This window comes from Aptenodytes forsteri, unplaced genomic scaffold (assembly GCF_000699145.1).
Source record: "Aptenodytes forsteri isolate BGI_AS27 unplaced genomic scaffold, ASM69914v1 Scaffold193, whole genome shotgun sequence".
Taxonomy (NCBI): domain Eukaryota; kingdom Metazoa; phylum Chordata; class Aves; order Sphenisciformes; family Spheniscidae; genus Aptenodytes; species Aptenodytes forsteri.
Genome location: NW_008795405.1, coordinates 3,265,030 through 3,267,736, shown reverse-complemented (window position 1 = coordinate 3,267,736; position 2,707 = coordinate 3,265,030).

The window sequence follows — 2,707 nt, the reverse complement described above, 5'->3', positions numbered from 1 at the left end:
CACTTTCCCAAGTAAGTCTTCTAGGGTAAACTGCATCAGGCCCTGTCATACTGGAAACATCCAAATGCTTTCACTTTGGCTTTTTTAAAAAATAATTTATATTTAAGTTCTTTGCATTTTGCCATTGAAGTAGGGTTGGGATGATGTTTCAAAGCAGTTTTAATAGTTACTTAGGCTAGGGGCTTTCAACCTCTTTGATTTGTGGCCTGATTTTCCAATAGAAGTTTCACATACATAACTGATCAAAACGCACGAGAAAGGGCCAAGTGAGTCATAACATAGGTCCACCTAAACCAGCAGCCAGTCTTTGACAGCAGCCAACAGCAGGTAACTAGGAAGGAAGAGTAAAGAGGAGGACAAGCACATGTCGCTATTTCCCTGAAATACTTTCCTTGTTGCCAGCTGCTGGTGGCCAAGAGGCTTCTTGAGCCAGATGTGATGATCGTTCTGTTTAATAGCCCTTGGTTGGTTTATTATTCCATGAATTTTTCCACTCCTGTTCTGAAACCATGTAAACTTTTAGTGGTACCATATCACCAGCTGCAAGAAATTCCAGAATTCACTAAATGCGTTCAGAGACCCCTTTGGTTGGGACCCCATATTCTGTTGTTTGATGGTTGCTCCTTACTCATCTTCTCCATGTGCCTCATAAGTGTGTAGCCAGTTAGCGTCCACCTCTGACCTCTCATCACTGTGAAAAATTCACTGTTTACTTCTATCTCTGTTTTCTGGTTTTTTAACCTTTGTTTTCTTTAATTCACAAGACTTTCCCTCATCCTGTGTCAGTTCAGGTTCTTGAAAAGCCTTTGGGCAGGAGTATACTGGACCTTGCTTTTCTTCCTCATCTTATGTAGCCCTCCCTCCCCCAAATAGCTGAAGGACTGTAAACTGTGTCCGGCTCTCCTGACACTTCCAAGTAAAGCGAAGGTCTGGGGTTTCTCATTAGCATCTGTGTAGCTGCACCAGATGTCAGCTGTAGCTGAAGGAGTGGGTCTCTGCTGAGAGCAGGCGGGTGTAGCGCAGGGACCTTCACTAGCATGCAGCAACTTAAGGCTCAGATCGCCTTTGCCAAGTAAACAGCTGAAGTGGTGTAAGGCACTACCCCCAGTGCCCCGTTAGAGTTAGCATGTCCTGACACGCTCTGTGCCTCAGGCTAAGCGCTAGCTCACAGCCTGGCCTTTTATCACAGGCTTTCCTTCACCGGTGGGTTAGTCCAATAGATTCAGTTGTGACAGCAGCCCAAGGCATGGCGGCATGGGTACACAGACTTGGCATGGCTCCCCAGCCTGTTCTGCTGCTATGGGGATGGTGATTTCCAGCCCGCGGGGCAGGGAGCCAGCTGGGGCAGCACCAGCATAACTCAGGGCAGTCAGTTTTGCTGGAAGAAGAGCCCTCAAATGGCCTCCGAGCAAAGCCCTGAGTCCGTGAGCCCCATGAATGTGCGTTGCTGGCTGAGGCCAAAGCGTGTTCTATTAGAGTAGCAGCAGGATGCCCGAAGTAAACCCTGTTTGTGATGAAAGGAAGGCAATTAAAATTCCACTTCAGCTGCCTTCCTGTCCCACTTCCTAACCTTCCAGCGGCAGGTGATTAGCAGGGCCTGCCTTCTGCTGCCCTCGCTCAGCTGTGCCAGCGGCACCCCGCTGCAGGCGAGCACTGCTGCCGCAGCGCGGCCAGCTGCTGGCACGGCTGCGGAAGCACAGCAAGGACACTGTGATTCAGCTGTCAAATTTGTCTCAAGTTAACTTAGAATGAGCTCATTTTTTCAGTTTTCAAATCATTTTACTCTTCTCTTATCAAAGCTCTTGCCTTGGCTGTGAACACACTTGCTAGCCCTGCTGTTTAAGGTTTCCCATGTTTCTGTCCAGGATTTCCCAAACAGAAAACCAAACATGCACGCTGCACAGTGACATCAGCGTGCTCACATCATGTTACACTCCTGCAGCCTACCAGCTGCGTACAGTAGTTCATCTGTGCATAAGAATCCTGGCAAAATACCTGCGGCCCCTTTCCCAGCCAGACAGTCCTTTAAGGAAGACAACCCTGCAGGACACAGGGAAGCCCTACCATATCTACAGGTGCCCGGTCTTCATACCGCTTCCTTTGCGGTCACAGGTCAGCACAGGGATAAGTACACGATATAGACCTTAGTTTCATGCCACAGTCTTGATGTCCACACACACTTTACCATGAATAATCACTTTGGAATAATGAGCAGAAAAGGCTAGAAATGTTCTCCATAGTTTAAAAGGCAGCTCTAACAATTACACTTGGGTTTTTTTAAACAAGCACTAGTTTTTTTTTCCTACCATCTCCTCTACTGAAGGGGATGGCTACAACATGCCATTCAGATTTAAAAAAAAAAAAAAAAAAATAATCCCCGAAACAGTAATTCTCACCCAGTAACATTACTTACTTCTAGTTTACTAGAGGTGCTCTGCAGAAAACACTAGCAGAAACCAAAAGCATGCAGGAGAAGCTCATGCCTCAAAGGGAAAACCGAGCACTTCGGTCACCCTTGAGGTTAAGCAGATAGATTGACACTTCTGACCAGAACTAGACTTCCCCCCTATCCTATAAACAAGTTTATTGCTTTAGAAGACATCGCTGGGAACTAACTGTATTAGCAGGAGAGAACAAGCAAGTGGTTTACCCTTCCTCACCAGTCAAAGCAACAGCTGAAGTGAGGTCAGCCAAAAGTACTGCACCT